We start from the raw sequence: 25,500 nt of genomic DNA, 5'->3' as shown, positions 1-25,500 counted from the left end.
CAACATCTAAACAAGCACTGTGTGCACACATAGCAAATGATCTGCTTACTTCCATTATTTCCATTATAAACATAAACTCATCAATATTCTGATTGATCAAGTCTGGCTAATGACAACATGAGGTGAGGAGGCAGATAAACGGCGAGTGAGGAAGAGAGATGCCGCTGGGATGTGGGATGGCGAGGAATGAGGGGGGGGGGATCGGGCGACGGAGGGGACCGACTCTGAGAACGAGAGATCAACAATGCCATAAATAACCTTGGGAGAAGTCACCTATCCTCCCGCAGGCGACAGCTCGTCAGAGAAATGAATGGGTTGTCACTGTCGTCTTTGTGCCCATGGCTGAGGGCACTGAAGCTGGCACCGCTGCACTCAACACACAGATGGAAAAAAAAAAAAAAAAGGTTTTCTTTCTGTTTTTAATGTCTTTGCACCACACAAACACACACACACACACACACACACACAGGTTCACAAACACTCTTTGAAAGCGTGCATCCACTTAAGCAAAAAAGACGAAGTGAGGAGGGGGAGTGCACGGGAATGCTGGAGCGCGCACACACACACACACACATGTGCACACACTTACCAACCCACACATTCACTACTCACACACACACACACACACCTCTCAATCTCTACGTCCGTCTTCCTCTCCATATCTGCGTTCGTCTCTCTCTCTCTCTCTCTCTCTGGACTCCAGGTGTGTTGCTCGGATTTCATCCCCGCAGCATTTGATTCTCATTCGACACAATATTTACCCACAGTTCAATAGGCTCCGACGCCGCGTCCTACAAACACTGCGAGGGGAACAAAGTGTGTGTGTGTGTGTGTGTGTGTGTGTGTGCGCGCTGCGGCTCTTTGTGCATCTCGTGCCATGTGGATGAAACAGATCAACGGCTCGGAGCTACAGTATCTGCACGTTGTTTATCAAATTACAAACACCTTTATTACTCAACAGCTACTCATACCAGAAGAAACCCCACATATTGTGAAATTAGCGCAGATGTCATTGTTTCCATGTTTACCTGATATGGTTTATTCATAATTACGAGGGCGTATTTCTGCTGAGGATGGAGAGATGTGTCATATCTTTGCCCACCTATTCATTTACAGTTTTATGCTTTCACTGAAATCTCTCTAAACTGCTAAAATCCAGATAAGAGAAGCTCCGAGTCGATAAAAATCCTGATACGTTCATGTAGTTCACCTTCGATTGTTACCGTGCACGCACAGCATTAAGCTTTGTGGACTTTGTGCCTTGAATTTCACCTCTGAGGCTGCAGGCTGCCCTAACCCGCGTTTAAATTACTCTTTGGCTTTCGGAAGGCAGGGTGGGGGTGATAGGTGATTGGAGATCTTTTTTTTTTTATTTGCAAGATGCATCCACACATAGATATGTACATAGAAAAAAAAACACTTGAATTAAACAGCTGATATAAAGCATTACATTAAATGTATTACATATAGTTTCAGGGTTTTAAATTTTACTAAAGTGATAAATGTGGCACAAATCCTGTTTTCTTTGTTTTCAAGTCCACTAAGCTAAACTTGCAAGCTTGAGTGTGTGTGCTTGAGTGTGTGTGCTTGAGTGTGTGTGTGAAATAGCTGCTTTGTCAGTGAACAAGCTGACGTGTCAAAAATACATGACTCCAGCACTATTCCACATATTCACATCTCAAAAGAAAAAGTCACGGGCTCCTTTCATATAGAGAATGGCTTCACAATTCATTTCAATTTCCTGCAGGGCCCGAGTGACTTCAGAGAGCGAGTAATCTGACGAAGAACTCCATTTAGCCTCGCACTTACATCTTAACCCCAAAACCCGATATTTCACAAATATGACTCTATTGCGTGTGAGTATTGCTGCCTGTCGAGTTTATTTAATTTGAGAAAGGCCTGGGCGTAACGTATTACAACCCCTCCCTCTTTGACATCAAAACCTCGCCTAAAGTGGCGCTCCACACAAGTAACAGGACTACTTACATCACAAAATGGACTCTAAATGCAACCAGGCATAACTAGGGACAGCCAAATCATACTCTACCCCCCCCCCCCCCCCCCCCCCCCCTCATCCCTCCCCTCCCCTTATTCGTATTTTTTTTTTCTTCATCTGGAAGAGGGTTCGGGGGCCTTTTTTCTTCAAATTTCACACTGTGTAGTATTGTGCTTGGATAAAAATGAAGCGGAGAAATGAGGAGAAAAGGATGGACTGAGGGAGAGGGGATGGAAGAAGAGAGAGAAAAATCAATAGTGAGGACATAGCTGGGGGGTTTCCATATTACATTTTGCATAGACGTCGGCTGTAATTTGCCTTTGATCTCGGTCCCAAGATGACTCACTGAAGCCATCTTCCACAGCCAATTGGGGGTGGTGGGAGGGGAGGAGAGGGGAGGAGAGGGGAGAGAGGAGGAGGAGGGATGGAAGGAGTGGGTGGAGGGTTAAGGATGGAGAGAAGGAGGGGAGGGGAGAGTCGACCACAGAGCTCGGATGCCAGGCCAGGCCTTCGTCTCCGGTTCATACATTCTGCTGAGATGTCTTTTCTGCTGCAGACTGGATGTAATGCAGACTCTCCTGGCTGCACCGAGAGACAGCTGTAAGTCCAGTATGTCCAGTTTGCCCAGACAATCTGATGCACTGGGCCAGACCTTCATCTGTTCAAGGCTTTTCACTCACAAATGGAATATGTATGATTAGAAAAAAATGATTTCTTTATGCTGCTTTCCTATTAATCAGTAGATAGAATATTTGGTTGTGCAACATATACTGCGTCACAGAGTTTTAAAGGTGTAACATATACAAAAATAAATATGTAAGAAGTAAAGTCCACAATATGACAACATTTGAATGAACTACTCATTATAGTTGGCATATATCTCACATCGGGCTTCCAATGACAACTTGGCACAGTCTAGTTCACCATGCACAACATTCTTTGGCATCATTTGGTTAGTTGCATACTTTACTATGGGCTTGTAGTATGTAGCAGTTAGTAGATAAGTGAAAAAATTAATGTGAGGTGTATTTATTTTATTTTAGGCTGCATATGACTCATATCCAGGTCAATGTCCAGTTTTACCCAAACTGCTGACAGATGCTAAATGTTGACTTTTTTTTCTTTTTTTAATGGTATCAGAAGAAAACCTACTTTTACACCTTGGATTGCTGTTTAAACAAGTAAAATCAATGTTGTCACTATCTGTAGTTACGTATTGAGATTATTAAAGCAGATATAATCAGCTTTTATAATAACAGTGTATCAATGACAGTGTGTAATGTGAGAGGCATCACTCGTAGTGATGAACCTGCAGAGAATTATCAGTGACTCTGCAGCTCTCCTCGGCTTTACGGAGCTTTATAGCCAGATTCAGCTCATTGTTTAGTTGTGTGGCTGCAACTTTAGTGTTTTGGTTCACTCTCAGTGCTCTCATAGTGTTATTTTTGGTCGCAGCAGGCAGCTGTTTTCAGAGTAAAAGCTCTAAAAAGCCACTGTACACTACCTGCTCAGCACCAAACGGCAAACAGTTAGCTGTAGACTAGCTGGTGAACATAGTGGAGCATTTAGCAGCTAAAGAACCAGATATTTCCCTCAGGAGTTGGTAGAGAACAAAAACAGAACTAATAGAGAGTGAATATTGGACTTACATTCACCAGGTGGACAGAAACATGACTCCAAATGAATGATAATGTTGCTAACAAGTTCAACATATCAACGTAAAAGGTGATGATATGTCATTGTTGTGTTCACAACTTGTATCTGCTGCCCTCAAGTGGCCAAAAAATCAGTTATTACAGATTTATTACAGATTTATCAATACCACAAAGTATCAATGCCACAATGTAAAAGAACCTATCCAAGTCCTATGTTCAAAATTCCACTTGAATAGAAATAAATTAAATGTACTTAAAAATTTTATTAGAGCAACATGTGCTCAAAAAAGGACTGTGTTACATGTTACATAATAATGCATCAAATTGTATTAGCTTATCATTTGATCATATATGTGACTCTAAAAATTGTGAAAAGTACAGTATCTGTCAGATAAATAAAGGGGGACAAAAAGTATGCTTTCCTCTGACATGCAGTATAGTAGACATGGTAAGTAGCATAGAGAGTACCTCAGAATTGTACTGAAGCACAGTACTCAGGTAAATGTATTTAGGTACTTTTAACTGCTGATGAGCGTGTTACAGTATATTGACCAGATGGGACAAACTTATTGCTGTGAAACACTATCAAACCTCACATGGTGAACTGCATCACCACAGGCGATTAAAAAAATCACTGCGGGTGTTGGAATGGTATGAAATAATAAATGAAGACATAAAAGTAATTAATAGATAGAGCCATCTCAGAGAAAAAAGAGATGAGGATTTGTCATCTCTTCTCTACACAATGCCATTGTTCCCAGCGACATTCACTAGTCACTGTGTTATTAATGAGACCGTCTTGCAGAACATACATTTTTCTCTTTCGGCTCGCTCGCCGTCTCTGGAAACTTTTTTTTTTTGGGAGCTTTGTGTCCCTCCTCCCCACCGTCACCACCACCACCACCACCACCACCATCACCATCGCCACCCTTTTTACGTGTGAAATTGTGCATGTACATGCTCTCCAGAGAGCCGTGCAGCCTCAGGAGTACTGATGTGTGAGGAGCAGGGATTTGGCTGAAAGTTTCTTATTCACACACAGAGGAAAAACTGGTAACAATGAAGCCCATATCTATGATGCATTATAAACATAATCAAAAAGTTGTGTCAAATTGGAGTACTACTAATGACTTTATAATGTATTACAACTATGATAATTATAATACACTATGACCCTTGCAAATAAATGTCAGCGAGTGACCAGCAATTATAAAGCAGCAATTATGAATGAAGTATTATGATATTTATACTTTTTAATGTGTTATGATTATAGTTATAAATCATTATGGATATTTATGAGCACGTCTAACTATAATTCTACAGTACTGTAAGCAGATTATAACACATCATCAGTATGTTTATAATACATTATAGACATGGGCGTCATAGAAAGTGTTACTTGAGTCCTTTCTATGGCTCGGAGTGTTGAATAGTCTATTATAACAGTGTGAGTAAAAAGGATGCTTCCTCTGACGTCTGACATTGATGAAGTTCATGGTGTTGTGCCAACATTTCCATTCAAAACTGGCTTGAGTTTTAGCTTGTTTTACAGAGACGCTAACAAAAAAAAAAAAAGAGCTTATTGAAAACTATCTTTTGAGTTTTTGTTTTCTCTTTTTGGCCCTTGACACGTACCCTTAACCTTTCCATTTGTGTCAGAAGATAACCCTTACTTTTCAAATAGCAGAGACAGTCAAACAGCTTTTGCTACAGCACATGCAACCCTTTACAATTACAAGAGTTTTACTTGACATTTGAATGAAACACACTCCACATGAATAGCTCATAATTATGCTATTTGACACTCAGTGCTGTGTCCTGAACATTTTTTTTTTAAAAAGTCTTTTAAGCTAAGAAAGTGCATTCAAAGTTAAATTGGCAACTCCTGATGCTCCAGTAAGTTTCCACCTATGCTGCATTTCTGTCATAATTTGGCCCCCACTGTCAAGCATACAGGAGGGTGTTATTTATTTACTTTCTTCTCATGCTAGCACCCAGTTTCTTGGTGCGGGTAGCAGAATTTGATATTATTTGAGGCTTATTCCTAATCGTCCAGACGGTAAATATTGCACACTTCTTCTGCGGTGGCCTAATGGGCATGTAACTTTATAGGCAAACATGTGAAGTGGTATTCCTCCAGTGACTGGGAGCTTAGAGAGAGTGCCAGGCACTCCCTGAAGATGAAAGACTTGTCAGATGGCACCGTCTAGCTCTGTTCAGACACTTATGAGAAACAGACCTTCAGGAGAGGCTAAGTGTCCAATCTCCTGTGAGTAAGAACAGTAATAGAGCACAATCGTCAGTAAATGGAGGACTATTTCAAAACCAGAAGAGTTTGCTCTCCTCGTGTTTTGGCGTCGTCCCCCTGTTGAAACGTACACCTTCGCCATCCCTTACCATGGAGTGCACTGCAGATTATTGCTATTATTACCACTTCATAAATCCCCTCTGTTCGCATGATTGATGATTTTCCACTGCACACTTAACACAGTGTGGTGGATCTTTTTTTTTTTTTTCTTTTTTTTTTTTTTTACAGAAAAATTTGGTTTCTTTTTTATAAAGTTTCTCAGCAAAGTCCATTTTTGCTGTCCACTTTCTCCACTGGAGCTGAATTAGCATGCAGCTTCAATAATCTACCCCGTCGTCTCTCATGGCCCAGTCCGCAATCCCTAATGATGAAATGAATTACACCGTCTATTGTCAGAGTGCTTTAATCATATTAGCTTCTGCTAAAATGACAGAGCATTGTTCAGGGCCCCAGACAAAAGAAGACACATCTAAGGTACAATGGACCTCGGATCTCTCTCAGTGAATTACATTAATTCTAAATAACGTCACGTTAAGCTGCCTGTCCGATAGAGGTAGTAAAAGAGGTTTGACTGGAATGGCATTTGCACCTTCATCATTGCTCCTAATGAGACAGTAGAATACTGATAGATGTTCACTGACATGGGGAAGGGGTTTTTTTTTTCCCACTTGGTAATGGATTCATTATATCTGCCTGTCTTATTTCAGGGTTGATTATTGTATCAATTGTGCTATATCTGTTCTAGATGATTTTACAATCAAAATTACAAAAAAAAAAGACATAAAAGGAATTAATTAAAAGTGTAATTAAAGTGTGAAAATCTGAGAATGTTAAAGAGCCAGATTCATCACAACCTACAGTTAAAATCAAATACATTGTACAGTATGGCCAATAATATGTGGACACCTTTGTCCACTTATGTGTGTGTACTTTTGTTCTGGGGCTATTTTTCATACAGTTAAAGGATAAGGCTGCTGTTATTCTATATTTTTACAATAAGAAAAATATAACAATAACTTTGTAACAGTAATTTTCTTATTGTGTTAGAGTCAGAGCCAGTCTGTTGCACTCAGTCCCAAGCCCATTGGTTCAAGCCATGAATTTTCTACCAACTCACAGATATGTAGTTTCAGATTCATTTCATAGAACAGCTGAGCATCTTAGTTTCTTTTTTAAAATAGTTTATTAAATTTTTTTTAATAAACTATAGTGCATATGGCCCAGTGCAACAGTGTGGCTCACTGATGTGTTTTTAATTGAGTCTGGACAACAACACAGATTGGCACAGAGGAATAAGATACATCAGGCTTTGACTACTTGTTAGTTGGATTAATTCATTGGCGGATTTGGTCTTTTCATGGGATTTGTTGACAATAAGGAAAATATACAAGAGTTATCCTTTAAGGTAAATCTTAATGCTTCACAATAGAGATTTTCACAGGTTGAAGATTTTGGACCCCATAAAAACCTGCTTGAAAAAAAGAAATTAATTAAACAAAAATGTGACCCAAGCTGACTGAATATAATCTGAACTTGACCCAAGTTGTGTTCCAGGTTGGGTTAAGAACCTGTGAATGAATCTATACAGCATACAATAGTGTGCTTCCAACTTTGTGGTAAGAGTTTGGTGCAAGCTCTTTCACCAAATTTAAATGCTATAAATACAACCACAGATCCAGTCCAACACACACACACTGAAAGCACTGAGACACACACACACTCATGCATGCAGGCAGGCTGCAGCTATGACTGCTAAACGATTGGCCAAGTCCTTAATTCAATAATTTCTACTGGGTACTAGCCCACCCCCGTCGCTGTTCATTGATGAGGGCGCTTTAAGGAGAGCAATATTTAGCATATCTGACTAAATGGTCCTAACAAGCCCCAGCTTGCACCGTGTTAAAAATTAATAAATAATAAAAGAAGGAGAAAGTGTGATGTTGCCAGGGAAATAATTTGCCTCTCTTGAACCGATGATGGCATGCACTTTATGCAAATTGGTGTCTGGGGACAACAAAATCCCTCTTAATACATATGCAGACTTCATAAAAGGGAGAAAGAGAGAGAGAGAGAGAGAAAGAGAGAGAGAGAGAGAGATCGCGGGGAAAGAGGGGTTAGATGAGATGAGGAAAAAGACACGGAGGGGAAATCGAGGCGAAGATGATAAACAGCAAGTCAGCACAAAATCGGATGTATGTGAATTTTATGTCCATAAAATCAATGTAAAGGTTTAATTCTACTGGTAGTGAGATTAGAGGGTGTGTGTGTGTGTGTGTGTGTGTGTGTGTGTGTGTGTGTGTGTGTGTGTGTGTGTGTGTGTGTGTGTTTTAGGTAGTATGAAGTGTGTGTAATAATAAATCCAAACCACTAGGAATTCCAATTTATAAGCTTTTAAACAACTTATTAAGTATTCTCATATCTTAATATTATATTTTTCTTGAAGTGTATTGTCTTTGTAATTTTGTAATAAAACATACAGATGTTAGAAAATTCTGTTTATTCCAATCATGCAACAACTACAGTTGAATTCTCATCTAATTCTAATAACCTTAATTTATAATGTGCCTATAATCTGCTTGTGATGTCTCATAATGTCTTATGAACGCCACTACAAGTAAAGCAGGGTATAATGATTGGTATTATCAGACACTATGAATCTGATATGATTGTGTTAACGTATTATTTTTGACACGCAGCCACAAAAAGTGAAACATTTCAAAAACCCCGTGTAGAGAGCTCTTCTGAGGAAGAAATCACATGTTTCTGTAGGAAACAAACACAACATGTCTCAACCCTTACAAGAAAAACTGGTGACTGTTGATATTCTAATTTTCCAATAAATGTCAAGAAATCCCATGAAAAACCAAAACAAACAATGAACTGATCCTACTAAGAAGTTCTGTCAAGTATTATCTGTGTAAGCAAAAGTCTGCCTCCACTATGTGTCACAATGGATTCATACAACTTTACATCAGTTAATGACTATCAGATGTTTTTGAGTCATTATCTGTTCAGTAGGATGTGGTGATAGGTGTTTGATAAGTTGTGGTAGGCTGCTGACACAAGGATAAGTCTATTAATAGATTAGATTCTCTCTGTTACGGATAAACATCAGTAAACCCACTTTGAAATCATAGAGAGAAGACGCTCCTTATAACTTGATCTTGGTTCATAATCATATCATTTATGACTTTTCCTCCAGATATTAATACTTGTTTGTATTGTATGTGTAGTACTACTCACATGCAAAATGATTCCATTTCTGAATAGACTAACTCGTCCTGAAAAAACCAATATATGTCATGCCTGGATGACACATATAGTAACTATGCCATGAGTCTATAAATGAATGAAATGAAGAACAAGCAGAAAGGATCCTACAAAGGTTCAAAGGGTTAAACCCAAATTTCACTGTGAGCCGTTTCAAGTCTGTTGCACCAAGATCCCAGACGAGTGTAAATAACAACATTATGAAAGCCTCGTACACGAGTACCAATTTGTAAATGAACGCTCCACCATGAAAACAAAAACCAGTAATTATTTGTGGAATGATGTTGAGGGTATGAGAGTATGCAGATGAAGTGAAATACAATGAAATATTACAATATAAAGATTTCCATAGATGAGCAGTGAAACAGTAAAGAAGCCTGCAGTGTAGGGATGCACACACACACACTCTACATACATAAACATGTACACTTGCTCCATTTCGTTGTCTCCACTCCCCCCCCCCCCCAACCCTCCACCCACCCACCCTCCACCCCCACCGGCTCCCCACCACACCCTGCTCGCTCTCTCTGAGGAAGTTTTGAATCCTGTCATTCCGACTCGGAGTTCAGCACTTCTTTCATGTGTGCCTCGACAGCGGGCCTCCCCTCCTTTTGTATTGTTTTATTATTTATGCATGGGGAGGGGGTGGTGGTGGTGGTGGTGGTGGTGGTGGTGGGATGGGGGGGGGGAGTGCAGAGCGTCTTAGGCATAAGCAGCAGCAGCATTAGGACAGATGGGGAGGGGGGTGAGAGAGGGACTAATTCATATTCTGTTTCAGCAACATCTTAGTGAGCCAAAGAGTTCAAACATTTTCCAAGCAAATGCAGATAGAGGAGGGGAATGAAAGGGAAGAGGCGAGAAGAGAGGGAGGACAAGACACCAGGGGTAGGTGTGTGTGTGTGTGTGTGTGTGTGTGTGTGTGTGTGTGTGTGTGTGTGTGTGTGTGTGTGTGTGTGTGTGAGAGAGAGAGTGTGATTTTTGCATGCACTTGTCCATATGCCTGAGTGTGTATATATAGTATATACAGTATGTGTTAGTATTCCAGAACAGATGGAGATAAGAGGAAGTGTGTGTGAAAGAGCGGGCGCAAGAAAGCGAGGGATGAAAAAAGGGAGGAGGAAAAAAAAAAAGGAAGGAAACAATACACAGAAGAGTGGATGGAGAGTTAACACAAAAGAAGAAAAAAAATAAGTTTCTCTGCACAAAGTCATTAAAAATAGATTTTGCTTTTGGTGTGAAAGAGGCATTAGGGGGTGAAAAGAGAGAGAGAGGTGGGCTCTTGCCTCTACCCCCTGTGTGTGTGTGTGTGTGTGTGTGTGTGTGTGTGTGTGCGCACATGCATACAGTATGTCTGCGCATGTGAACGCACGTCGTCTCACAGACAACATGAACACACACACTCACACATTTCCTTGTGAAAAGTTTCAGTCAGCCAGAGAAGGAAGTTGTCATTCCCTGTAGATATTCAAGAAATCAGGACAGGATCTATGACAGAGACGCAGTAAATTATGACCACAAAAAAGAACTCACTGACTGTTATTTTTATGCTGTTTTGTTGTTCTGTTTTTACCAGCGACTCACACAAATATATTTACAGTTGTAGCTATGAAAATATATATGAATAATAGTCATAAAAAAGCATTTTTCACAAGTCAAAGTATCCACTTTTACTGTATGTATACTAGATATGATACCTGATAGTGTTGTATGTATAAATCACATGAAATATGTACTTTGAGAATATTGTAATTAAAAGAGTAGTGAAATGGTTAATTTGCACCAATATGCACATCCAACCAGAACAAACAAAACAACGACTGAATGCATTCATTTATAGTTCCACTCACCTACAGTTGCAAATGTGTGTAAACAAATAAAAAAAAGATGAAATTTACTTGAGCAACTACTTTCCATTTACAGTGTAAATGTGAAAAGCTGCAGTTTGATCAGGTTTTCTTGAAGAAGTCCTTCTACTTTAAATAAACTTGAAAGCAATTAACTATCTTTACACAACTTTACACACGGAGGGAGATTTCTATGACATTAGCTGGCATGTGCATGTTCTCATTATTTAATGAAGTATAATAATAGTAAAACTGTCATTAGAGTGACTGTTGACAGATTACTGTATGTGCAGTGCTGTCAACATGTTTGATGAGAAGTAATATGGCAGAAACTGAGAGCTCATTAAATATGAGCCTTTCTATCAATAGTCATTCAGAGTGTGAAATAGAAAAAAAAATGTTCTAATATTAAAAAAGGGTCCTGTGAAATGCTTTTGTTTTGTAATTACAAGTATGGTGGCCAAGAAAGCTCAAGAAAAAAGAACATCTTCACAACTTTGAAAACACGTACTGTATGTGACATTTAAAAAAATACAAGCAAAGAGGAAACACATTCGCCAATTTAACAGCAGTCTCCACATATAGAAAAGCACTGTAACAACTAGTAAAAGACTCATGTTACCAAAACAATAGTTGACAAAGCAATTCCATCTCAAGGTCCACTTACTCACTTTGTTCTGGAGTTTTTGACTCTATCACACTGTTCATTCTTGAGCTTGGAAACAGAAGTTAACAGAACGCTCTGCTGATGAAGACTGTGAGATATGATGGAAAACTCTTTGCCAGACATCGAGAGAAAGCACGTAAGTGGACCTTGAGTTGAGACTGTTTTATCAGCTGCTGTTTCCAATAAACCGTCTGTTGTTATCATTATATATCATTATCTGCTGAAAAGTTCACTTCTATGACAGCTGAGAAAGGAGCTGATATGCAGCCTGTGAGCATACGTATCTGTCTCTACTTTCTGTATTTGCACAGTTTCTTTTTGGCTGCACCGCAACAGACAGACCAGCCCTATAAATGTGACTGAGTGAGTGAGTGAGTGATGAAGTTACACCATTGGTGCCACTTCATGTATCTGTTTCAAATAAAAAAACCCTCGTTTCAAGTTAAAAGCCTTCCAGCACGGTTTCATACACAGTCCAGCCATATACTAGCTTTTGATCTAATATTGTGTTTCTAAATGCAACATACTGTATGTGCTGTGACACTAATGTTTTTTTTTCCTTTCATTAGCTTGTGTTTTGTCTATTTCTTGACTTGCAGTTGTTAAGCTCTCTCAGCTACTGCACAAAAATGTGAAAAAAACTACTATAAGTATCATAGTTCATTACTATTTCAGCAAACACCGCCTGTAATTAAATATGAGACATTTCCAGCGGAGTACATTTAGCAGAAATATAACCACATAAATAAATAGAAATCTGGAAGGCGCATGATGTTGCTGCACCCTAACCACGTCACTCCACAGTCATCAGTTAAAACCTTGTCAGTCCTCATACGCTAGCTGTACTCCGGCCAGTTTAGGCTGCACTTAACTAAAGCTGATCCCTGCTGTGGCCTCAGGGTGCCCCTGTCTGTGCCAACCATATCAATAGTCACCACAGCTGGGCTCAGCTCCGACGCCGTGCTGGAGACTATCACACCACCGCCTTAACACCCAAACCATCCAGGCCAATCACAATCAGTGGATGTATGTCTGAGTGTGTGTGTGTGTGTGTGTGTTTCCCCACTCTTCCTCCACATCTTCAGTACATGCCCTTGAGCATGTGCAAAATGGCTCAGTATCAAAGAGTGATGATTGAACTGAAAACATACTCCACTCGGAGAAAAATAAGCCCTCAGTGTGTCTGTGCGAGTGTGTGTGTGTGTGTTTAAGTGTGTGAATGTGTTTGTGTGCTATCAGCGTATATATGAACGCGATGTGTGTGTTTGAAATGGCAGATGTGTGTGTTTGATGATCTAACTTCTGTGTGTGTGTGTGTGTGTGTGTGTGACTGTCCACTGTAAAAACAAAGCGAGGCAGAGAGGCAAGGAGACATTTGCTGAGATGTATTGAATTTCAATAAAAACTGCAATGAGGAGTATGAGGCTTGGGCGATTTTTCAATCTCTCATTGCTCTGTCTTAAATTAGTCGTGGTACACTCCATTTTCACCATGCCCAGCTAATCAGATCTCTCTCTGTCCCCTGGGTCTTGCCTCATTTGGTACGTCCCAAGAGTCATGTGCCAATCAAATTGCTCATCAATGTGTGTCTTCTTTCTCTCTTCTTGGTCTCTCTCTCTCTCTCTCTCTGGCTTTAAAGCATTTCATTAAACTGTGCCATGAAAAAAAAAAAAAAAAAAGTTATTGAAGCTGAGCAGCCGTGTTGTGTTGAATATCATCATGTACGTCTTGATCCTGTTCCTGTTTCATACTACAGTTTAAGGGTTGCGTGCTCTTCTGTGAGTTGACCACATTCTATGACGCAACCCTTTAAAGACACATAGATAAGATCAAATGAAGCTTGTCAGGTTGTAGGTTGTGCACACAGCATTTGGTAGCATGCATTTAGTGCAAATAGTTGTTCTTCAATAATTTGAAATATAAATAGTTATTTTCCTGCACAAATGATCAACATAATTACCTGCCAGACTCTGCAGAGACCATGCGACGGAGTATTTCATAAGTTGAAATGTAAGCTGTTTCGGCCGGAGTGTGCTTGAAACTAACTAGTTTGTACAAGTTGTCATCCGTCCAAAGGAAAAAGTTTTTATAGGTGTTCCAAATGGCTACATTCATAGGTGCAAGCAGAGGCAAGACACAATAAATTGTAAAACTGGTATAACTGTGCACACATTCTCTCCTTAAAGGCATACATGGTGTTTCACTCATTTATACTCACCAAAGGTGGCTATAGTTGTATGAAGAATGAACAAAGAGAGCTTTGACATTCATATCCTGCCAATCTTCTCAACTCCACACACCTGTCCCTTCACTGCACGAAGTGGGTTTGACTGTCGAAAGTTACAAAAATTGTTGGACACAGTCCCCCCCCAGTCTTGTGTGTGTGTGTGTGTGTGTGTGTGTGTGTGTGTGTGTGTGTGTGTGTGTGTGTGTGTGTGTGTGTGTGTGTGTGTGTGTGTGTGGAGGGGGGGTGCCTTCCAAATAAACTACGCCACATACTAAACTTCATATGACAGCAGCACATTTTTGCCTCCTCTCATGGCTTAGTTAAGAAGAAAGAAGCCAGGGAACCGTGTCACAAATGATCATCTCTCGCAAATTGCAGGTTGTTTTATGAGTCCTGCCACATGCTGGGTCGCAAGGATGGTATTTCTTTTGATTAGTTATACGTGTCAAAACTAACGTGAGTGGAAATTATCTCATGTTGCAAGTTACAGCTTGAATGTTGCAAATGTTGCCCATTTAGGGTGGCACAGTGGTTAACACTGTCTTAAGAGGGTTGAGGGTTCTAACCCACTGGCCGGCTGAGGCCCTGCTGTGTGGAGTTTGCATGTTCTCCCCGTGACTGCATGGATTCTCTCTGGGTACTGAAAAAAATAGGTTAACTCAGGTTGATCAGTGACTGTAAATTGCTCATGGAATGAATGGTTGTCTGTCTCTATACTGTATGTTAGTCATGTGACTGACTGGCAACCTGTCCAGGGTGTACCACGCCTCTTGCCCAATGTCAGCTGAGATTGGCTCCAGCTTCCCTGTGACCCTCTAGAGCATAAGCAGTAAAGAAAATGGATGGATGGATGGATGGCCTGTTTAGTCCGACACTGACCTCTTCACTAAATGGATCTTTGACACGTCTCTGTCATGGTTCAAGTTCACTGGAAGCACTGAAGAAGTGAAGCATCTTCAAGCAGTCTGTAATCCAGCCACAGTTCCAATACTTTCTGCCAACTTTTTTGTATCTAATAAGCATATCAAATATGCATTTACTATATGTCCGATGGACACTGGGGCTGACAACATGCATATCTACATACACAGATCTAACTAACTCAATTATTTTCTTGATTAGTCAATTAATCGATTGGTCATTTGGTCAATAAAATGTCAAAAAATTGTGGTAAATGTTGATCACTGTTTGCCTAAGCCCAACATGCAAACTCAAATGTCTTGTTTTGTCCTTACCAACAGTCTACAATGCAAATATATTCAGTTTACTATCATAGAGGACTAAAGAAATCAGAAAACATTCACATTTAAGAAACTGGAACAAGAGAATTTTAACATTTTCTGACTCAAAACCATAAATCATTTATCAAAATAGTTGGCGATTTATTTTCTGATGATCAGCAAATCGATTAATCAGCTAATTGTTGCAGCTTTAAATCTACATTCATTAGAAAGTTGCAGCACTGAGTAAGAAATAATACAGTTGGACAATCTAAGAAATCTCTACCATATACTGATGAGTACGTCCCGATGCAAGCACTGTTTTAACAAGGAGCAAGGTTTCCTCATTACTTATGAAATGCTGACATATACGTATAATGTACAGATTTTTAAAAAACGGACCTGAAATGTCATAGTCACTTATTTTTTATTTCATATCATTAGTGCTACCCATCCTGAAATAATTGAGCGGCTATAAGGCAAAACTCAAAAACAATTTTCTTGAAAAGTACAATAATAACTTTTGGGGGCATGATTAAAGTCTCACCTCTCACACTATTCCAATAGTTTCAGATTAATTCCCGGTCTCTTATAATTTCCTCGATAAAGAAAAAAAAAAAAGTTCTTTCTCTACAATTATACTGTTGGAGGGAACAATGTCCCATTTGGGATTTTAAGCCATTTACACAGATGATTCCAGTAATGCCATGCAAATAGAATTTAATTCAAAGTTAATTCGCCCGCATTACTTTTTAATAAAGAAATGATAAATTATAATCTCCTCTGCAATTTAATCTATTTATGCTGCCTCCGTCGCTGGAAAGTGTCCACTGCTTGTCTTTCCATTAATTGGGAGAAAGACGAGAAGAAGAGAGAAAGAAAGAAAGAAGGAAAATAAAGGAGGTAGCAGGTAAATTTGTTATCTCAGCGCCGGACTGTGTTTGAGAAAGAAATAAAGGGTGTAATGAATTGATTTCATATTTAGTCTCAGGCGTGTTGATACACATAGATCTCTAGTGGTCTTTCAGTGCCTATAGCCTGCAGTATTTTCTTTCCTTTCATTAAGGTTGAGATTCTGCCCTTTGATAGTGTTATCGATTCTGCCTCTGAACACTGTGGCACCCCTGTGAAGTTGCTCTTCAGGTAGAAAAAAAAAAAAAGAAGAAGCTATTATCTTTTGTGTTATCCTGTACCAGTGTAGTGGCGATTCACAAAACCGCTTTACTTACCAGTGAACTGTTTTCCTCGCTCTTTGTTCTAACTCACTTTCATTGAATTCAAGAGATAATTACAGATTCTGTAGCTGCCGCTGCTCGGGCCTGCTGTAATTTCAGCAGACTGAAATTTATTGCTTAAATCATTATGATTCTCTCCCCCGTCTCTGTGTTTTAAATTCTATCGCTCCTTCAATCTGTTCCAAATGTGTATGAAGAGGTGCAGAACTTGCCGTGCTTCAACTTAAGTCCAAATTTGACCTTGTGGTTTTTATCATTATAATGGGGAGCAAATATCAAGTGAACATTGGCTCGCTCTAATCTGATACTTTAGTGACCTACATCTAGTAATTCGTCACCTTCACCAAATAATATCCTCTCTGTCCTCAGTCGTGGCTCCACTTTGTCTTCAGAGGTACGCCGGTGTGGATGTTGAATAAGAGGAGATCCACCGGAGTTATTGGACACCCCTGTCATGGATCCACCTGGCAATCCAACGTCAAGCTATAAAAAGACTCACTGTAAGTAGTGTTTTCAACTGATACACACAGTGTCTTGACAGTTAAAAATGCACAATAAGGTCTATTGAGAATAAGTCAATTTCAGCCCATAAAAAAGATAAGGATGCCAGTTTCTACAACTCTAAGTTTAAATCAAATACACACTAAGTTCATAATGATTTAGGGCCACAAAATGATAAAGGAATTCCATCTAGTACTTAAGAGGTCAGATCAAGACCCTTAAGGGCCCAAAATGCCCCATAGTCATTGTGTGTCAATTGGTTTGTAGTGATTTTTTATACTGCTTTAGATGTGTCCTATACTGTTACCAGTCCTTTTATACCTGTCTGCAGTGATGTAATCAGTACTCAGATATTTCACTGAAGTACAGATAAGTAGAAGTAGATTTTTTTTTTAAGTGAAATGGCCCATTTTATATTGTTATATTATTATTAATGTATTAAAATACTATTTATTATTACTGATGCCCTGACCTGTAAGCAGTATTAGCAGTTGATGGAGCAAATTTTAGAATTTTATGCTGGGAATATACTATAATATACAGTATTACATACAAAGTGGCATGAACTTATTTACTGAAGTACAGTGCTTGAGTAAATGTTACTGTTGCTGTCTTGTAGATCATTCACATGGTCCACAAAGGCTCATAAAAGGTCCCACCACTAACGTTTGCCCCCGGGCCTCCCAGCAGGTTAATCCAGCCATGGGGAAACTATTTTAATATTAGAATGCACTAATATAAAATGTTGACCTTTCTTCTTTCTGTGTGAAAAAAAAGTGTGTAAAACTTCACAGGGACTTTTGAAACATGTAACTTGGCTAACTTACTAAAACAGACACAGGTTGAGAAAATCTTCACATTTATTGTTGGAAAACAGGAAGCTCTCAGATAGCTTGAGTAACAAGAGACAGAAAAGGTGAATTTTAACATTTTTACTTTGGCATTAATGGGGAGTCTCTACATGTAGCAAGTGCATCCCTGCTTCTTTCTGGTCATGTCCTCCTCCTCTCTTTCCATCTCTCGGCTGAATCATATGTTAAGCTGCTAATTAGCACCTGATCCCCAGCAGACATTACTACAGCTAACTAACAGCAGTGAACAGAGCTAAACGACCCTTGTGGACAGCAGTCAGCATCACAATTGGACACATATCACTGAGTTGAGTCCGATTGTACTGGTATTACAAAACCTGCATTCTTTTCTTGCCATTCTGTGCCATTTCATCTATATTGTTCTATGTATAAAACCTTAAAAAAAGACTGAAAATTACTCAAATATACCCTCAGTGACAAAATAAAGAAATATACCATCTGTGCTAATCACAGCAGCAGAGACTATGGAAGAATTTAGACATTTGGCTGATGTATCCACTTAAAAAAAAGAGAAAGAAAAAAATTACACGCGGCAGCCAAACCAAGGACATAAGATCAAACGTGATAATATACCAAAGCTCATTTTCCTCAAAGATCCTAATTGATTGGTTGATTATGCTTTCTCTGTTCCTCCATCTCGGTGGGTCTTCTTTAATAGCTCCATAATGACGCTACTGAACTGGACGTGTAAGCCTCAGCCAATTAGAATAGTAATAGGCTCTAATTAACTAAAAAAAAGGATTTTCAATAAAAAAGGAGGAGATAGCGAATTTGATTACTCATATTCATTAACTTTTTTTTCTGCCTCCCCCCTGCCATCCCTGGAACTTTGCTCCCTTCATTTTTATGAATATTTTATCTTGTGTGAAACATCACAATACACGCTGTCCCTGGCAAAGGCCAGAGACATAACAGCAGAAAAGCCTTTCTTCTGCTCTCATTCAAAGAGCCTTTCTTTGTTTCTGCATAATGAACAAGTCGCTGATGGCTGCAGAATAAATTTTAATTAGAGTTTTTTGGAGGAGACTTGTAAGGATGATAGGTTGTTTTAAATCAAAACTTGACAGTGTGAAGGCTTTTTAGGAATAAACCAAAGTTAGTCGCTGAAGTGTGTTCACATGTGTGTTTTTGTGTGTGTGTGTGACAGGCAGAGACAGAGAGTCATGTTGTGCCAGCAGGTGTCTGTAACGGTGCATCAATAATTTGCAACAATTTTAACCAGCTCCCTCCTCCTCTCTGGCTCTTTCTTCCCTTCGTTCCATCTCTGTCTTTCTTGCCTCGGGTCAAGTTAGCACCACTTAAGGACTACAAACTGTGCCCGATCACAATATGTTTTCTGTGTCTGTGCAGATACGTGTGTGTGTGCGTGCGTGCATGCAAGTGTATACATACCTGTTTTGCTTGTTCCCCTACCTGATGCCTCCCGTCGCTCGCAGCCAAAGCATGTCAGCTTTTGAGAGACAAAAACAAAAACAGAGGCGAGCAGAGAGGGGACACCAGGTATACCAGCATGTGAGTGTATGTGTGTGTGTGTGTGCATGCGTTCATCCTGCGGGCTGATTCGCCATGAGACAGGGCCAGATGGTCACCCCAGGCAAAGCAGGTTGGGCCTGTTTACCTGCTTCACTCTGGGTCATGTCAGCTTCGTTTTCAGCTTAGCCTCAACACGGCTCAAGCCTCGTTGCCAAAAACGCCGCATTTAACTCCCCTTCTCCTCCTCCTCCTCCTCCTCTTCTTTCCTCCTCCACCTCTCTCTAGCTCAGAGTGTTTGAAGGGATAACTTTTGTCCTTCTGCTTCCCTGCAAATGTATTTTTAGTGGTGAAGAATGTGACTCAACACTGGAACAAAAACCTTTTCTGAGGCCAAAATCTGCTTCTGCAAAATCAAAGAGCAAATGGAAATTAAAGCTGCAACTAACTAATATTTTCATTTATTCATTAATTTATTTTCAATCAATTAATTCATCTTTTTTTTATTAATCCATAAGTAAGCTTAAAAAGTCAGAAAATAGTGGATAATGCCCATTACAACTCCTCAGAGCCAAAGGTGACACCTTCAAATTGCTTGTTTTGTTCAACCAGTTGTCCAGAACCCAAAGATGTTTCATTTACACTTATAAAACAGGGAAAAGCAGCAAAGCTGAAATACACATTTTTTCTTTATTAAAAACATATTTAATTGATTAACAAAATTGTTGCTAATTAATTTTCTGTCGACTGATTAATCAATTACTTGATTAATTATTCCAGCTCAAGTGGAGATGATGATGAAAATTAGACCACAGGGGGTAGTAATAAATTACAGTCAGCGTTACTGAGTAGCTTTTATTGAAATGTTACTGTACTCATGCTGAAGTGGTTCAAATAATCAAATAAAATCCTTAAATAAACAATATAAGAACAGATAAAGGACACTCACTGTAATGGTAGACATGATGTATTGGTAACCCTTCTTTTTAACAATCCCCTAATTACTAAGTATTTACCTGGTAAATATAGGGTAAATTATAGTATATTATTGGGTAATTACCACTGGTAATAAGTAGGTAATACAGATAAACTACAGCTGAAATGTTAAGAAAAACCTTCACTATTACCTATCAACTCAACTACCATGTAGTTGTGACCATTTTAGCTTGGTAATAACTCAGATATAGTTGCGTACTTCCTAGGAAAGTAGGCAACCGATTCTTAGAACAATCCATTCTTACATCAAAATGTGAAGTAGCTGCGTTGGTCCACAATGCAAAAGATATTAGTTTCACAATAATAGCTCTAAAATTGTGACATGCCTGTGTGTTTTTTGGCCTTTTTCTATTGGCCTGCATCCACATCATGTGACTATCAAGTTTCTGAAAGTGCTCATTCCATTTGTATGCAGCATGGTATTTGAAACTGCTTTCCAAGTTCATTGTCAACAAGAGGTACAGCTAAGGTTAAAATGTCCTGAGACCTGACATTGTAGGTACTGTATTGTCTCTGTAACCAGAGAGCAGAGATAATTGGGCAGTTTTTGCAGTAGAGCTTTAGAAACAAACAACATACAATGGTGCTCCCTTTTGTTTGTTAAGGAGGACCATCCCACCTTTTCATATTAGATGCAATAGTGAATGAGAAATGCATCAACAGTGATGAAGTGCAGCGCACTGTGATACACTGAGTCAAGAGACTTTAAGGTGGAAGGAGAAGCATATACAATATCACCATAATCAAGCACAGACAGAATTGTAGATTGCACAAAGGTCTTTTGACTAGCAGAAGATTTTATATTGATAACATTCAACAGTTTCAATTTCAGAACCCTGAAGGGTTTGGATATGGGCAGTTGGCTGGATACTCCTATGTGACGTAGAGAATGGCATATATCTAGTTTTGCCAGAATCTGAAATAAGCTTATGTGTGATGAGAGAGATCTGAAATATACCAAAAGCAGACTGTAGATTTGCAATGGCCAGATCAAGAGAAGAAGAAGAAGAAAAAATTGTGTCATCTGCATAAAAATGCACATTACAATATGGGGTGGAGATGATATTGTTTGTATATATATGGAGAATAAAAGAGGACCAAGAATGGACTCTTGTGGTACACCTATACTAATGTTAAGAGGACGACATTTGGAACACAGGGTTTTTGCCAAGCAGGACAATTTTGAGATCGGACAGTAGTTATTTAAATCACTGGGATCACCACCTTTATGTAATGGGATAACCTGTGCAGATTTCCAGATTTTCGGAATTTTACCTGATGCCAATGATTAGTTAAAAATGTGAGCTAGAGGTGCTGCAGTTGAATCAGCACTGAGGCAAAGGAGAGAACACCCTTAGATTTGTCAGGGTTTAAACTGACCAGTTCACTGTACACCTCACCTTGGCTTACTGATATAAAAGAAAATGTATTGCCAGTGTGGAGAATATTCGGTGAAGAAGATGCAGAGCCAGCACTTAAGGTAGTAGTAAGGAACCGTTTGTTAAACATATTGCCAGGTGAAATGAAATGATGATTAAAGACTTCACACATATTTAATTTGTTTGTTATGATTTGATTTTCAAAGCAGATTTTAGGGGGGAGCGAGGCAGGGGATTTATTTTTCAAGGATTTTATAATTTTCCAAAATTCACTGCATTTCCAGAGGTATTTGCAAGCAAGGACAAGTACAAGTCAGATTTGGCTTTTCTAATAAGTCTGAGACAGTTATTCCATTGGTGCCTGAAATTCTGCCAGTTGGATGACTGGTAGTTTTGGCTGTCTACCAAGCAGTATCTCTAACAATAAGACCTTTGGAAATGTTTGGAAAGAACCAGGGATTAGAACAGTGTTTTACTCTTAACATTTTATAGGGCGCATGTTTATTAAATATGTTGTTAAAAAATGTGTTAAAATGATTAAAAGTGAGGTTGGAGTTGGAAATGTTTTCAAGTTTTTCATGATCAGAGTGATACAAATCATTTAAAAAAGTTTGCTTGTCTATTATGTAAGGATTGGTGTTAGTCTGGAGGGTTCAGGTATTTCTAACATGCAATTGGGCAATAGTTGCTGATGTCTTGAGCAAAAACTGCACTAGTTGGATACTTAAGTGAACTGGCTTCAGCACGATTACTCTTGCCCCCCACAACACACACCCATTCTGGATACTTAGTTTGTGTTTCCTCACTGCATAAGGGGCAAATTCCATCCCTTTTAGTTCTGATGACCACCCTCTGTGTGCCATTTCTCACACCCGCAAGAGTATTTGATCCCTGTCCGTCCATACTCTCACTTGATCAGCAGTCACTAGTGTGATGTCAGCGATCTCCACCATGAGAGCCCTCTCTTCTGGCCTCTCCAGGTCAGGTTTGTCCATTAAGGACAGGCAGCTTAAAGCATCAGCATTGTTGTGGTACTTTCCTTCTTTGTACACTATTGTGTATTTGTAGGCTCTGAAGGTCCACACAGTCCACTGTTGGACCTTGGGCAATGTCATTTGTGGTACTTCTTGCATCTCACTGAAAAATGACAACAAGGACTTATGATCAGTCACTATGGTGAACTTCCATCCATAAATGTACTTGTGGAAGAATTTTCCACACATCACTGCCAGTCCTTCCTTATGAAGTTGTGAATAGTTCTTCTCTGCAGCACTGAGTGTCCATAATGTAAATCCTGGGTCTTTCAGTTCCATCTGGCATGTGATGTCACAGCACTGCACCTATTCCATATGGTGATGTGTCACATGATAACACAATGTCCTTCTCTGGGTCATAATGCACCAGCACCTCAGCTGACTGCACCATTTCTTTTACCTTTTCAAATGCTGCCTTGTGCTTCTCCCCACTGCCACTGTGTGTCTTTTTGCAGCAGTTTGTGCCCTGGAGCAAGGGCAGTTGACAGATTTGTCAGGAACTTGTTATAATAGTTTAACAGCCCTAGATATGCCTTCAGCTCTGTCACATGTGAAGGTGTGGATGCCTCCTTGATTGCTTGCACCTTCTCATTGGCTGGGTGCATCTACTTTATGCCCAAATAACATTATTTTCTCATTTATGAACAAGCACTCGGGCCTCTTTAGCCTGAGACCACCATCCCGTAGCCACTGCAGAACTATGGCAAGAGTCTGTAAATGCTCTTGGTCATCTCTCCCTGTCAGCAGGATGTCATCCAAGAAAATGGCCACACATGAGAGATACCCTGCAGCAGTCCCTCCTTGGTCCGTTGAAAAATAGCTGGACTAGACGATACTCCAAAAGGTAGCACCCTGTACACGAACAAGCCTTTGTGTGTATCGATGGTCACATATTTATTTGCTTCCTCGTTCAAAGGTATTTGGTGATAGGTGTGATCTAGTTTTGTGCATTTCTGTCCACCTGAAAGGCAGGTCCTCAATTCTGGGTATTGGATACTGCTCAACTTTTGATACCTGATTTACAGTCAGTTTGTAGTCTCTGCACAGCCTTGCTGAGTCATCTGGTTTAAATAGCAGAACCACCCACCCACTCAGCATATTTTACCAGTTGAATTATCTCCTAAGCTAGGAGTTCGGCTTAACTCTTCCTCTCATTGCATATGGGACAGGTCTGGTTTTAAAAAACCTTGGGGTTCCTTCCTTGTCCACATATATTTTAGCTGGGGGGCCTTTGAATCCCCCTAGCTCCTCTTTGAAAACCTCCTCATATTCCCCAAGTACCTCCTCTAAGGTCTCATCCCTGACATGGTGGATTTTGGGTCTCCACTGTAAGCCTAGCCTCTTAATCCAGTTCCTGCTAACCAGACTAGGGCCTGTCCCTGCCACAACTACCAAAGGTAGGTTTGTTGCTGACTTTTTATGCTGCACCTTGACCATAGCTGCTCCCAAAACATTTACACTATGTCTTGTGTATGTTCTGAGTCTCACTCTACATGGCTGTAGTTCTGGTACCTCTTCCCCCCACAAAGTTTTGTACACAGTGTGGTTCACTACTGTTACCCCACATCCTGAGTCCATTTCAAACCGTATTTCGGTCTCATTAACTGTGTAAGTGTCTCCACAAATGGGTCCTCTGCCGATATATCTATTTCATCCACTTTGTACAATGTGAACATGACCTCATCTTTTTTTTTCACAATCTTACTTGTCTGTTGAACTCCACCCCCTTTAGCCTTTGAAGTGCTAGCTGAGCCTTTGGACCTGCACACTTTCTGAATATGGCCAGTCTTACCACACTTGTGACAGGTTTCTTTAATAAAAACCTACAGACCCCAGCCTTGTGCTGCTCACCTCCACACCCGCAGCAAGCCTTATGCTGGTGCTGCTGCTTACCGGGGCCCTGCCTTTCTGACATTTTGTGCAATGCCTAAGGTGCCCTTACATGCAAGGGTACAGACTCCAATGGCTGTAAGACTTTCACGTCCTTGCTGGCTGTCTCAACACCCTTGGCCAGCTTCAATGCCTTGTCAAAGGTCAAATCCGGTCCTGACAACAACCACCGCTGTATGCGATCATTTCCGATCCCACGATCCCCTCCCATGTAGCATTTCTGATAACTTTTTCCTCAGCACAGCGACATGTTCCATGACTGTTTCTCTCACCTTCCTATTCTTGAGTTAAATTTGTAGGGCTGCATAATTTTGCTGGGTTTGGGGTTAAAATGGTCTTTCAACAGCTTAACAAGCTCATCAAATGTCTAGTCGCCCGTCCAATAAAAATACATTTGGACAATACATTTGGACACACCGTATATATCCAAAATAGCCTACTTTGCAATACTGTTCAAAATACCTTAGTTGGTTTTAGCTTAATTTCACACAGCAAGACGATATACTACTAACTTTGCTACTACTGCAGGCTTATTCAACCAGTATTTAAAAAAAGAAAAAAAACACACAATCCAACTCCTTTGGCATATATGACAAAACAGTTATAAACCTTCAAGAAACAAGATTGATAGTCTAGCTGAGTTTTATAACTTGTTTCTGCACTTTTGGTTTTTTTTTAGCTCTGCAGTTTCACATGCTTCCCTTTCTCTCTCCATCGGTGGAATCTGGCGCTAACACAGGCACTCTCTCACTGGGTGAGCTGATAGGATGTGCCAAGGGTCAAAACAACCTGACTCGTGAGGAGTCAACCCTTTAGTGCCCATATACTTTTATGTGGGCTACCACACCACCTATGCTGCCCTACAAAGGCAAAGTGCAAAACTGGGTTTGTAGTTGAGCTTGTTCTCTCAGCATAGTTTATTTCATATTTCAAACT

The 25,500-nt window shown here is 39.9% G+C and overlaps 1 protein-coding gene across 1 annotated transcript in view; it reads left to right on the top strand.

Moving 5' to 3' along the window:
• LOC121911615 overlaps window positions 1-25,500 on the top strand; it is a 336,594-nt gene that overhangs the window by 248,339 nt on the left and 62,755 nt on the right. The window contains exons 12-13 of the mRNA XM_042433259.1: window positions 16,792-16,922; window positions 23,422-23,518. The gene's annotated coding sequence lies outside the window, so the exon portion shown is untranslated. The remainder of the gene's footprint in view (window positions 1-16,791; window positions 16,923-23,421; window positions 23,519-25,500) is intronic.

Source organism: Thunnus maccoyii, chromosome 14 (assembly GCF_910596095.1).
Source record: "Thunnus maccoyii chromosome 14, fThuMac1.1, whole genome shotgun sequence".
NCBI lineage: Eukaryota > Metazoa > Chordata > Actinopteri > Scombriformes > Scombridae > Thunnus > Thunnus maccoyii.
This window is presented reverse-complemented; position numbering and strand designations above follow the sequence as displayed.